The sequence below is a fragment of the Aedes aegypti genome, chromosome 3, assembly GCF_002204515.2.
Source record: "Aedes aegypti strain LVP_AGWG chromosome 3, AaegL5.0 Primary Assembly, whole genome shotgun sequence".
Classification (NCBI taxonomy): domain Eukaryota; kingdom Metazoa; phylum Arthropoda; class Insecta; order Diptera; family Culicidae; genus Aedes; species Aedes aegypti.
In genome coordinates, this window is record NC_035109.1 from 5078350 (window position 1) to 5092759 (window position 14410).

General features: G+C 40.5%; 1 long non-coding RNA gene across 1 annotated transcript; it reads left to right on the top strand.

The window, feature by feature from the left end:
- Window positions 1–5799: 5799 nt before the first annotated feature.
- On the top strand, window positions 5800–6535 carry LOC110679522. Its single transcript, XR_002502553.1, has 4 exons — window positions 5800–6124; window positions 6180–6258; window positions 6321–6393; window positions 6458–6535. It is a non-coding gene; the product is annotated as an uncharacterized LOC110679522 (long non-coding RNA).
- The last annotated feature ends 7875 nt before the right edge of the window (window positions 6536–14410 follow it).

The window sequence follows — 14410 nt, forward strand, 5'->3', positions numbered from 1 at the left end:
GAAGTGGATTGGAGTTGTCCGTTTTGTGGAGTTAGTAACCGCACCAACACTCTTCATCTAGGAGTCGTTCCGTCCTCGAATCAAGGAAACGATAATCGGCATCCAATGGTTCAGCAGCAGCAACAAGATTCAAAAGGTCAAGCACAGCCTGGTCCTGTCGATGACATTGCATCAGTGAGATCAGTAAGCACTCGTTCCAAAGCATCGTCCAACAGAAGCCGGACGAGAAGAGCGATGGAGCTGCAGCTACTCAAGCTAGAAGAAGACAGGGCTTTGCAGCAACGATATTTAGATCGTAAATTTGCCATATTACAAGCGTATGACAGTGACGGAGAGGAAGATGAGGTTGGATCAATCGTCGACAAAGTTTCACAAGTGGAGGACTGGATTCAGCGCACCGATAACATTGGTAAAACCGTGCCTGGTTTAACATTCAGAGAGACCACTGGACAGCCGCCGAGTAACTCGCAGTCTGTGGAGCACGCCGCTCGAGGTCACATGAATCAACCTGCTATCGTTTACCAGACAAAGACATATCCAGCTCCAAATAACGTTCAACATCCACCAAATCACAGAGGATTTTCAACACGAAACCAGTCCAATCAATATCACGGCATTCTGAATTCTCATCCAACACTGTCGCAGCCAAATTTACTCAGCCAAAGAGCTACTTTGAGTGGCGTAGCTGATTTCGTTCCAAGACAGCGCTCTACACCTAACGCTCCACGACACCGATTTCAAAACGTGAATCAAGAAGTTGATTTTGTTGAAAATGGAGGCGCACCCGAGTTTCCGCCTACAGTAATGACTGCCCAACCGCCAAATTATTCACAGCCTGTAGAATACACCGCTCATGGTCAAGAACATCAAGCGACAGTATGTTTGTTGAATCAGAGTCAGCTGGCCGCACGTCATGCAGTACCAAAAGACCTCCCGGAATTCAGTGGTCGTGCAGATGACTGGCCATTGTTTCTAGCTATGTTTAACTCTTCAACACAAATGTGTGGTTTCTCTAACGAAGAGAATATGCTTAGGCTGCGCAAATGTTTAAAAGGCGAAGCGCTAAATCGGGTAAGATGTGAATTGTTACACCCGAATAATGTACCGAGTGTCATCTCCACACTTAAAATGCTGTATGGAAAGCCTGAAGCGATTATTCAAGCGGTAATACAAAAGGTGAGAGACTTACCAGCCCCTAGGATCGAAAAGTTAGAGACGCTAGTTGATTTTGCTCTATGCGTGAAAAACCTATGCGCCACAATCCAAGCATGCGAAATAGATGACTATCTATACAGCTCTTCGTTGCGGTACGAATTGGTGGAAAGATTGCCCCCGGCGCTGAAGATGGAATGGGCAAAGGCAACTCGAGGCAATCCTGTTCCCACTTTACTGCAATTCAGCACCTGGCTGTACGTGATGGCGGAAGATGCAAGCATGGTGATGGGAGTTCACAGCACCGTTCAAAAGAGCGACTCCAGAACTCGGGGCAGGAAAGAAAATTTGCTAAACGTTCACATTGAATCCGACGATGGACAAACGAGCATCCCCCTCAAGGATAAAAAGGACTCTTTGCAGCTTTGTTGCGTCTGTAAGAGCGATTGTTCTTCCTTAGCTAAATGCACGCGATTCTTGGAGTTCAGTTACGATTCTAGATGGGCCACGATAAGAGAGTTAAAACTGTGTCGCAAATGTCTTCGGCGGCATAACAGTTCCTGCAATCAGAGGAAACCATGTGGAGTTAACGGATGTACTTACTTGCATCATCCTCTTCTGCATAGCATCAAACAGGTTGAACCAGAAAAAGTAGCTGCTGCTCCAAATCCTCGAGCGTCTATCGAAGATGCATTAGAAGGCAATGTAAACGTCCATCAAGAGAAAACCAGTGATGTATTATTCCGATTTGTTCCTGTCGTTTTGTACGGGCCGTCTAAAGAAGTGCATACATTTGCGTTTATTGACGATGGTTCGGAGATGACACTGTTAGAACAAGGCCTCGCTAACGAATTAGGAGTATCTGGGCAGACCACACCCCTATGCCTAAAATGGACAGGTGGCACGAAGCGAGTCGAATGCAATTCTCAAAGGGTCAATTTGCACATATCTGGAACAACGAACCACTCGAACAAATTCGCTATGTCAAACGTTCGAACAGTGGACAGATTGGAACTACGACCACAGACCATGATCATCGAAGACCTGCAAAAACAATTCCGTCATCTGTATGGGCTGCCAATTGAATCATATCGCGATATTGCTCCGCGAATCCTCATCGGTGTCGACCATGCCACACTCGGGCAGGTAAAGAAGAGTCGAGAGGGTAAGCCCAAACAGCCGATCGCTGTGAAGACGGTTCTAGGATGGTGTGTTTATGGGTGCATGGCAGCAAGTTCGTCCAGGGATAGCATCGTAAACCATCACGTACTAGATATATGTTCCTGTAATAATGAAAATGGGGACCATCTGCATAACGCCATGAAGGAATACTTCTCGCTGGACAGTATGGGTATAGTGCAACCAGGAAAATTGTTCATGTCCAAAGAAGATGAGAGGTCGCAGCTGTTGCTTGACACACTGACTCGGCGGAAAGGAGATCGATACGAAACTGGTCTTCTCTGGAGATATGAAGGAGTGCGGCTTCCTAATAGCAGATCTATGGCTTTGAAACGCTGGGAGTGCTTAGAACGTCGAATGCAGAACGATCCGGTATTGGGAGAAGCATTGGACATGAAGATAACGGATTATATATGCAAAGGATATATTCGGAAAATGACTGAAGCTGAGCTCGCGATTGAACATCCTAGGGTTTGGTACCTCCCAGTTTTTCCTGTCATGAACCCAAACAAGCCTACAAAAACAAGACTAGTCTGGGATGCCTCGGCGAAGGCTCACGATGTTTCGCTTAACTCCGTACTTCTCAAAGGTCCTGACTATCTCACGTCTCTATTAAGTGTGCTAATTCAATTCAGAGAACATCGGATCGCAGTGTGTGGGGACCTAAGAGAAATGTACCACCAAGTACTCATAAGAGAGGAGGATCAACATTGTCAACGGTTTTTCTGGGGACACAAGGAAAACTCTGCTGAGCCAAACGTCTACATAATGCAGGTAATGACGTTTGGTGCCTGCTGTTCGCCCAGTGCGGCCCAATACGTCAAAAACAAGCACGCTAAACTGTACGACAAAACACGACCGGCTGCTGTTCGGGCAATAATCGAGCATCATTATGTCGATGATATGCTTGTTAGTGTAGAGACAGAGGAAGAAGCAGTTTCTATAGCACAAGATGTAAAATGGATTCACGAAAAGGCCGGGTTTGAGATGAGAAACTGGTTGTCCAATTCTCCAGCAGTGTTGGCCCAATTGGAAGAACACCAAGTGATGGAGAAAGATCTGAACGTCAGCGACGGTATAGTAACTGAAAAAATCTTGGGGATGTGGTGGAATACGGAAAAGGACTACTTTACTTTCAAACTGTCCACCAGATGTGAGGAAGAACTGCTATCTGGGCAACGTAGACCGACCAAGCGAGAAACTCTGCGAATGTTGATGCTGATGTACGATCCCTGTGGGTTTATTGCCCACTTTCTGATGTACCTAAAGGTGCTCCTTCAGGAAATCTGGCGATCAGGAATTAGCTGGAATGATAAAATTGAAGATAAAGAGTTCGAAAAGTGGTTGCTTTGGATTAAAGTTCTATCTAAAGTGCAAGACGTTGAAATAAAACGTTGCTTTAGAGACCAAACATCCGTTGACGCTGACATCCAACTACATACGTTCGTAGACGCTAGCGAAAATGGATTTGCAGCCGTGGTCTACCTTAGATTCCGAGAGGAATCTAGAATCGAATGCGCTCTTGTTGCTGCAAAAACTAGGGTGGCTCCCTTGCGATTCCTATCAATCCCTCGGGCTGAACTCCAAGCCGCTATTCTTGGAGTACGGCTTGCGAACACTGTTCAGCGATCGCTTAACATCAAGGTGAGTCAACGATTCTTTCACACTAACTCTAGAGATGTGTGTTGTTGGTTAAATTCGGATCACAGAAGGTATAGCCAATATGTTGCCTTCCGGGTCAGCGAAATCATTGAAAGCACCGAAGTTTCCGAATGGCATTGGATATCAACTAGACAAAATGTTGCCGATTTGGGCACAAAATGGAAAGGATTGCCGGACCTAAGCCCACAGAGTATCTGGTTTCGTGGGCCGTCGTTCTTGTGGGAACCCGAAGAAGAGTGGCCGACGACATCGCGACGATACGGAACCACTGATGAAGAGCTCCGGCCTAATGTACTGGTGCATTTGAATACACCCAAACCACTGTTCTCTCCGGATCAATTTTCAAGTTGGACAACGCTGGTGCAACGAACGGCGATGTTTGCCAGACAAGCATTGAACTGGAGACGAAGAGCGAGAAAGGAAAAACCGGTAAATGGACCCCTGACTCGTGAGGAACTCGTGTATGCTGAAAACTATCTGTATCGTACTGCTCAAGGAGACATATTTGCAGATGAAGTGGCTATCTTGAAGACACACATGATCTCAGAAACGAAGAAGCGGATTCCGAAATGCAGTACTATATACCGTGTATGCCCTATTTTGGACGAAGCGAATGTTCTCCGCGTTCAAGGTCGAACAGGTGCATGCAAGTACATCGATGTGGACGCTATTAATCCAATAATTCTTCCTCGAGAACACACCATTACGAAGCTTGTAGTGGCACATTTTCATCGAAGGTTTCATCATCAAAATCATGAAACTGTTGCAAACGAACTTCGTCAACATTACTACATCCCTCGTTTAAAAGCAGTATACCGAAAGGTGCGTAAAGATTGTCAACAGTGCAAGAACAACGATGCAGTACCTTCTCCTCCATTGATGGCTGACCTACCGTTGGCACGTCTAGACGCCTACACACGACCATTCACTCACACCGGCGTGGACTATTTTGGGCCAATCACAGTATCCATCGGTCGTCGCACGGAGAAGCGATGGGGAGTCATTGCCACATGCCTTACGACACGAGCGATCCATCTACAGGTTGCCTATTCACTGTCTACAGACTCTTGTATTATGGCTTTGCGAAACATCTTTAACCGAAGGGGAACTCCAGCTGTAATCTACAGTGATCGTGGGACCAACTTTCAAGGCGCTACAAAGGTACTTGAGGAAGCAGTCCGAAACATCGATCAAAATAGGGTGGTTGCTGAATTCACCTCCAAGCACACGGAATGGAGATTCAACCCTCCCGCGTCTCCTCACATGGGGGGAGCGTGGGAGCGTCTCATCAAAAGCGTGAAGCAAAATTTGAGCAAAGTTATGGCATCAAGGACGGTGACTCCCGAGGTGCTGGAAAACGCACTCAACGAAGTAGAGAATATAGTCAACTCGCGACCGCTGACAGCCATTCCTGTAGATGACGACCTTTCTCCAGTACTCACACCAAATCATTTTCTTCTCCAGTCATCCAACGGAATGAAGCCATTTGTCGCATTCGATGATACCTTCCGCGCCCTGAAGAACAACTACGAAGTCTCGCAGATTTTGGCTAACTGCTTTTGGCAACAATGGTTGCGTGATTATTTGCCAACAATCACTAGACGATCCAAATGGTTCACCGCAACGAAACCCATCGAAGTCAACGATATCGTAATTGTAGTTGATCCAAGACTCCCACGCAACTGTTGGCCCAAGGGAAGAGTCATTGCAACGAAAATTTCATCGGATGGGCAGGTACGTTCAGCGACGGTGCAAACAACTAGCGGAGGGATCTACGAGAGACCAGCCATTAATATCGCGGTGCTCGACGTTGGCGTAGAAGGAAATACGTTTCGGACGTCACCTTCACGGATTACGGGGGGGAATGTAAGTTGCGCCACGTCGACCAGCGAACCCCACGCTTCCCCATCAACCATCACTGATGACAAGTCGATCGATGATTGCCGCTCCCACAGCACACGCGGAGGATCGGCTTGCAACGAAACATCAAAAAAGGGCAGTCATAAGTCACCTAAGTCACCTCAAAAACGATTTTGAGAGAAATTGTTTAGACGTATCACCAGAATTAGAGTTTATGCCACGACATTTATTCAATTAGAATTAGTTAAAAATTGAACCTTCATTTAATACGGTGAGAGTCCAACAGAATTATGCGATTCAGTTCACTAATCTAGTGTGGCCTTTAGGCTACTTGTCTTGCTTTACAGATTTCTAAGAAGAGCGTAAAAATCATTGCACTATAAATTTGGGAAACTATGTGGTTAGGTAAAATAATGAGTCACACTCATTCGATATGTGTAAATAATTTACATGAATGTAATCAACAGGTTCTTTAACTGAATAGCCCATCCCTACCCATTATAAGTTGTGATCGACTTGAGTTTGCTCGTGATTACTAAAGTAAGAAATCTTTAACTTAAACCTAAGATTGATAAAACATTAACTACTTTGTAATTTCACGCAGGTATTTTATAATTTACATCAATACGAACCGAATAAATTCATGAAATCATCAATTACGAGCATTGTCGGCCAACAGGGATCGTTAAACTTAGGTGTAAATGTAGCTTGACTTGGATGGGTTAAATGATGTGAAATTTTTCTTTTTGTTGTTGAGGAAGGAATACTGTTGGGAATTATGTGTTCATTTGGAGACATTTGTGCTATTTATTGATGTTTTGTTTAGGACTCTATTATTTCATACCTAATTTTTATTATCATAAACAAAGTTTGGAAGGTTATCGTGTTGTTTTTTGCTCCATTTGTTTATAAAAGACAAAAAACTACTTTTTAATGAATAAATCCTTATTAATCTATAATATATACTTATCTTAGCCAGAGAAGATTGCAAACAATTTTCGCATTTTTTTAGGGTCAATTTAGTTTCTACTTACTATTAAGTAGAAAGTTACACTAAATTGATATGAGTTTTCAGTGGTCACATTATCACTGCAGCATAAATTCAGCCATCACTACTCGATTGGATCGATCCGAAGTTGTATCGTCGTAAAGCTATGAACAATGTTCAACAGAATTCAATTGAAATATAGTTTTCGAATGAATCAACTTTTTGCATCCAACCGCAACCTGTTGAACGAATAAAATGCTTGTTACAATAGCCAATAAAAAAAGCGAACATAGTCCCAACAAGCGAGGATGCCACGCGCGTGTACGAGATGAACTGCCATGGCATAGCTTTTCGTTCGATAGCAACATGGTTCAGTCGCTCGGCAAACATTTATTTATGCGATTCAATTTCAACGGGCCGGGGTAGAACTACATCCATTTCGGCAAACGGTTCGGTATGCTTTTGTAGTTCATGGTATGGTTTTCACAGTTTTTTTTTTCCAACAAACGGAACGGAAAGAAAGCTAACCCACTTTGTAGAACGACTCCACCATCGGCATCACGTTCGATTTAACTCAATTGCAGTCGATTTCAACGAGTGGAAAATATTGGTTTGTTGCTATGAATTTTATTCGCCAAAATGGGAGAACCCACAAATAAACGATTTTGCTGAACTGTTTGTCGGTTGGTTGGCGAGGAAATGTATGCTTAATGCTGCACAGAAGATGGTTTTGGTGCTGATTGCTGTCTCTGAACACGAGTCTCGTGCAAGTTCCCTCGGATGCTTTCGATTTTTTTTTCATAATCCATTTTCATGACTTGTAGTGTTTGACCTTTTAAAGAATTAAAACCGTTTTATACAATAACCGTCGTCAATTTGTCACTGCAACGCCACATCCATACCGGAACTATTGGTCAGTTTCACCAAATTTTTCCAGAAGTGTTTTAAATGTTCTCTAGGACACCTGTAGAAATCCATGTAAGAATCCAAGGACCAAATATTGTCCAAGAAAATCCTAAAGGGTGTCCACTGCCACACACAAAATTGATTCGCAAAATTCAAGTTTTCATCCGATTGCCATCAAATTTTCAGAGATCGAAAAATAACTTTTAAACTTCATTTTACCATTTAACTCGTATTTTATTAACAGTCCATACCAGTCATGTTGTATGCTGTACCAATATGGACTAGCTGCTGTAATACCAGGAATAAGGCTCTGCAGAGAATTCAAAATAAAATTTTGAAAATGATTCTGAAGCTTCCTCCCTGGTATAGTACCAATGAGTTACAATGTTGAAACATTGGAACAAATGTCAAATAAAATAATTAATAATTTCAGGCAAAAATCGTTACAATCTTCTATTGCCACGATCAATGCGTTATATGTTTAGGTTAAGTTAGGTTAAGTATATTAAAAACTTTTTTTTTCTCTTATAAGCAGGTGAAATCAACTCACCTGTAAAAAAAATTTGAACTGCTACGGCAAATGAAATGTAATATGTTGTTAACAAAATGTTAATTAAATCTTAAATTTGTTTCACCAAATTAGGATGATAGTGTTGTCTAATAACACAGAACACCTAGATATAAGAAATGGATGAAATATTTGGAATGATACTAATAAAGAAATTAAAATAAAAAAAATGTTAAAACAATCACGACGCAGCTGCAATTGTAGCAAACACTCTTCTCTTGTTTGCCTTTGATCCAAATTGTCACTTGATCACTGCTCTGAACTGTCAAACGCCGCTTCTAGGGATCGTTCAAATATTATGTAGCGCATATTACGTAGTGATCAAAAATATTCCGTTCAAAAGCTGTTACGTGGGTGGTTCACAATTGACACATACACAACATGCATACAACATGTTTTGCTATTACTTATAATTCCGTTTAGGTTGGACAATTTCCAAAAGCACAAACAAACATTTCAACAGATACCACGTGGGCATACATCCGTGTGTAGTATCATTTAATCGCGTAGGCGGCGACATAGTTGTACCTACGAATGTACAATTTTCTCGTTTACATCATACAGACCTACCATTTTGATTCATATTACGGACAGCTTCAAATTCCGGACACTCTACTTTGTATGGGAAACATGTCACACGAAATCCTCTGTTTTTGCCGTTCAAAAGTTCATGCTTTCGAGGCTCGTTTTAATCAGCTTTTTCCATAAATATGCCGAATTATACTTCACTAAAGCCTTAAGTGTCCGTAATATGAATCAAAACGGTATATTCCTTATTGGAGGACAAAACAGGTAAAACGGTGTATCAACTCCGTATTTCTCAATCAAGTAGGCTGTGCAATGACTGTCACAAATTATCACACTTCCATTGCTACCATATCATTATTCATTGTCTATCATATTGTAAGCTGAATTCCCTACCTACAAGTATACACGAATCGTCACAGAACGCTCCCGTCTTGTTTTGATAGTGTACTCACAAATTTTACTGCCTGCTCTAATTTCGCAAGACTCAGAATCCCTCACGGTCCCTAACTAGCTTCTGATTCTAAGATCCTAATTCGACTCAATTGGGTTCATCAAATGAATGTAGAATCAGAGATTAACTGAACAACTACGTCATTGAGGAATTTAGAGCAATTCAATAAAGGTCGTATGGTGGTGATCCGACGTCGAATTGAGAACTCCCAGAACATTACTGAAAAGTGCTACTGTTTGATACTGTTATTAGTGCTGAAAAGTAACACTTTTCAGCACTGTTTGTATCGGTAGGAAAAGTAGGCCGTTATGTTGGTCATTCCCTTGATAAAATGTAGGCTGATATTCATCCGAATTGCAAAAATGTTTTTTTTGGTATCCATGCAAGATACCCTGCTCCGGAAGTAGGGTGCATTAATGCGCATCCGGAAGCAGATATATCCAGATGCACCACTTCCGAAGTTCTAACTTTTTACCGCCGAAAATATCACCACTCTTGCATCTGGATCGCACATCAGATATAGAATCATATGATATGCCATAATAGCCTTGGATATTTGGCTGATGCCTCCCAAACAGTACTGAAAAGTGCTACTTTTCAGCACCGGAAACAATGCAGAAAGTGCTACTTTTTTATTTTTTTTGTAGGAAAAGCAGGCTATTACGTAGTGCATCGTATCAATGAAAAGTTGATTGATTTGCAACGGAATCGCAAAAGTACATATTAACGTCTACTACAGTACCATGATACATTTTTAGCCGTGCAAAAAAATTCACAGTCGTGCGTGACTTTTATTTTCAGTATCACATGAATGTGTTTGATGCATGAAGGTAGTAGTAGTCAATGCGTGATTGTCACACTCCTGCAAAGATCATTTCAATAGTTCATCTTAAAATGCATCCAATTTATTTTTCTTTGTTCTTTGTTTTGCAATTTCGTAGAAGACCATTGGAGGGTATCAGAAATTATATCGGATTGAATTCACCATTATTTTACATTTTCTAAAATATTGTTATGTAATGATTCATTACGCAACTCAAAAAAAGTTGCGTAATGAGATGAATCATTACAGCACTGGTTTGAGTTGCGTAATGACTATCCAGCTTTTTACGATAGCTATGCTGTCGTTATATGCATAATTGTCCCATGTTACTTTTTGTCATTTCTATTAAATTTGGTCTTACGAAAACGTTGCAAAGAATCTTTTCAATATGTAGTTGTCGACCGTACTTGTTCTCCAATGTACCATGTTTCAATAGTGTTAGATCAATGATTGCATACTAAACAAATGATAAACGCAAAATAAAATTCTGAGGCGTTAACAACACGTCTCAAAGACTGTCGTTGATAAACATTCGATTCAATCAGGACTATCTAATCCTTTTTAAGTCAAAACGATAGACTGGAAGTTTTCACTGTCCCTAAATAAATCAGTCAGTTGAATTATTTCTGCTAGTGCCAATTTAAAATTCAACATAGATATGGAACAGTTGTGTCACGTTGAATAAGGAGTTGTATGACTCATTCACTTTTATATTTTGATCATAATAACATTTCCCATTTCCTCCACATCCTCCCTAATAAATCAGGTTATCGAATAGCAAAGGTCTGTCTCCAAGTGACATCTACAGCAGGAAAAATATTATTCACTGATAAATTCCGAGTGAAATTAGTTCTTCAATTCAACGCCCTTAGTTACTAAGAGCTTCTGCCTCTCATCGACCTTAACCCTTTGGGACCGGCGCGGTCATATATGACCGCAGTACAAAAAAGGCTGTAAAAAAAGAACCAATGAACAAATGTATATACTCTTCGGCAAAGTTGTCTCAAATCTACTCTTTTATCAGAGAAAAATATGAAGTATATGCCTTTACGACCTAATTGACAACCTAGAACATCCTGAACATCCTGAAGTTTGGAAAATTGAACTATAAGTACATACGATGCGTGAAATGCTGTTTGTGAACATAAATGATGTTCAGGCTAGATAATACAGAATTACTCTTTTAACGAAAACACTATTTCACTTGCTTTGCTATGTCCTGGGATGTTCTAGGACGTCCAAACTGTCCTGAAGCACACTCTTTGAAATCTACAACCGTAACAGTAATTGTTTGGGTTAAAAACAATAACATTACAAATTCAAATAGAATCTACCAACCTCTGAGAATCTCAAGAGCTATTTTAAAGACAATTTACACCGTCTTCAGCCAAAGGCTGCACAGACTGAACAATCACTAACATTAGGCAACGGACAACACGGAACACCCAGTAGCCCAGTGGAGAATTTTACGTTTGACGAAAAGTTTCCTCCGACTGAAGCGGGAATCGAACCCACGCTTCGTGACACAATACGCCTAAACGACTGACGCCGCTAACCGCTCGGCCACGAAGCCCAAGGAACGTTTGGGATATTCCAGGCCCTCCAAATTACCCTGGAGTTCAGAACTTCAGGTCTACACTTGTTCCAGTAGTTATTCTCGCTGAACTGAGTGAAGTTATATAATCTACAATGTTTACTGAACCTTGTCACGGATCAAAAGGCTACTTCAAGAAACGTTTGAGGTATTCCAGGCCCTCCAAATAACCCTGGAAATCTGAATTTCATGTCTACATTTATTCCAGTAGTATTTCTTGCTAAACTGGGTGAAGTTATATAATCTACCATGTTCACTGAACTTTCGCACGTATCAATAGGATGTTTTAAAGAACGTTTGGAGTATTCCGGGCCCTCCAAATTACCCTGGAGTTCAGAACTTCAGGGCTACACTTATTCCAGAAATTTATCTCGCTAAACTGAGTGAATTTATAAAATCTTTCCTGTTCACTAAACCTTCTCATGCATCAATAGGCTGTTTCAAGGAACGTTTGAGATATTATAGGTGCTCCAAATTACTCTGGAGTTCAGAACTTCAGGTCTACACTTATTCCAGTATTTTTTCTTGCTAAACTGAGTAAAGATATATAACTTACCAAGTTTACTGAACCTTGTCACGGATCAATAGGCTAATTCAAGGAACGTTTGGGGTATTCTAGGCCCTCCAAATTACCCTAGTGTTCGTAACTTCAGGTTTACATTTGTTTCAGTAATTTATCTCACTAAACTGAGTGAAGTTATATAATCTAACATGCTCACTAAACCATCTCATGGATCAATAAGCTCTTTCAAGGAACGTTTAATTAGTATAAAAGTAGCTTAAAATGCCTTTTGTAAATACCGTAAAACGGGGTAACTTTGATAGGTTTTTCGAAGAAAACTTGAATATTTTTGCAAGCTGTTTCAATGATTTACAATTTATATTTTTAAAACAAGTACTGGCATCCTAGCTATCGATTACAGTCGATAAATTGGCAAGAGATTTATTTTGAATGGATATATAATTTTTCATATAATCGAAAGTTGGTTTTCTGTTTTGGGGTAACTTTGATAATGGAGTATGATTCGAACAAAATTGAATGAATAACGAACATTTGTAGGACATTGCATACCTCTAGGCGTTTTACGTTATATGGAAATTCCTGACTTAGATTACAAAAATGGTCCCAGTTTGTGAAAATGCTTTTCGCTAAGAGATTTGAGACCGTATTCAAGTTCTATGATAACTAGGCTGTCGAAGATAAGTGGCCAACTATTCAAAACTACATCAAATAGTGATCGTAGAACAGATTGTTTGTAAGCGTTTCAAAAATGCTAAAATTGTGTAATTTTTTTTAAATTCGTATAAAAAGCCTAAAATGTTCTTGATTCAAATGAAAACCGCTCTTACATGAAGTGTCATACTAATATTCTTTAGTTTTGCATTCGTTTTGCTTAACTGATTAACAGAAATTATGATATTTCGTTTAGTATGTGGTGGGTTACGTACTATCAAAGTTACCCGCATTATCAAAGTTACCCCGTTTTACGGTACAATTGATGTTCGTACTTGGTAATACATACCTATTATGTCAAGAAAAACGCTGCTTCACATGCCTTTTCATGTCCTGGGATATTCTACGACGTTCAGACTACCCCGAAGCTCAATTCTCGAAATTTACAGCAGTAGTTGCTTGCGCTAGAAATAATCAGCGATGCCAGATTTCTTTGGAAATCATTCCGTAGACGAAAAGTGATAAGCGGGGGAGAGATCCCCGGCATTGCAATTCCGTAGATTTCCGTTGGAAAAATCCGTAAATTACCGTAGAATAATGAGAATTTCCGTAGCTTGCATTGCACACGATTGCAAAAAAGAAGTAGAGCTCGAGATTTGTATGACGATTACCGGATCTTTTCGTAAAGGAAAGAGTTTTGACTTCCTTGGGCACAGAGTATGGGCGCATGCCTGCCACACGATATATCCATGCAAAAAGGTCATTAGCTGAGAAAGATCTCAGGTAATAAATGTGGAAGTGCTCAACTAACACTAAGCTGAGAAGCCAGCTTCCTCCCAGTGGGAACGATATGCCAAGAAAAAAGAAGAAGATTCGTCGACAAACACATATATTCAAAACGTGTTTCTAGTCGTTTACGCATTTAGATTCTACTGACGTTTTCACAAATTGTTCTTAAACATAAGGTGAAAAGCAGGGGGGTTGAAAATAGTATATTTTTACGTGACATAATTTATAGATGCTTCCCAATAGATGTCGCTAATTATGACTGGAAACTTTGTCGAATACACCATGTTTCGGAAGTGCTTCGTTTCGTGGTTATTAATTTATTACCACTAAATCCTGACTCTCATCGCGTTGTAGATCTTATGTACTGAACATCCCGACAAGTTAGATAATCTAGAACATTAGAAATGATCTGATAATATTTGCTGAACACTCAGAAGGTTCAGAATATACGGTGGATTACAGTTCATCACCTTGTATGATGAACAAGGTTGTTATTACAAGCATAGACTTCAAGTGAACTCAAGAGCAGTTTGGAAGACCTAGCACCTCCCAAAAAAATATTTGTCATCATTTCTTGTTATGTTTAGCATTTTGAGCACCAAAACTATTGAAAGGCGTTAAAAAAAACTGTATAATAGTTCTTGGAAAAAATCAGGCCCCAAAGGGTTAAAGATGTAATGTCGTTCGCAATTATTACGATTTTCACAAATTTCGTATTTTTAACAGATTTGTATTG